This window comes from Penaeus monodon, chromosome 32 (assembly GCF_015228065.2).
Source record: "Penaeus monodon isolate SGIC_2016 chromosome 32, NSTDA_Pmon_1, whole genome shotgun sequence".
In the NCBI taxonomy this organism is placed as follows: Eukaryota; Metazoa; Arthropoda; class Malacostraca; order Decapoda; family Penaeidae; genus Penaeus; species Penaeus monodon.
This window is the reverse complement of record NC_051417.1, coordinates 26,605,168-26,605,445: the sequence shown is the minus strand read 5'-3', so window position 1 is coordinate 26,605,445 and position 278 is coordinate 26,605,168.

Below are 278 nucleotides of genomic sequence, written 5' to 3'. Positions count from 1 at the left end.
CCGGGTACGATGGACGACCGCAGACATCCAGACATGCCTTACATGACCAGACAAGCCCAAACTGCCAAGGAAAGTGGTTTCTCGGTCTTCCTCTGTCTCGCTTACCCTCAAATCTTTCCCTGTTCGGCACAACATATATCCATCTTCTTTTCTCAGACAGTGATCCAAGACTCACTGTCTTTTTCCCATATTGTAGAATTCTCTGTCTGCTGCTTTCTGTAAACTGCCTCATTGCGTTGCGTTACTCACCCAGAGTTACACGCAACATTCTTCTTTCT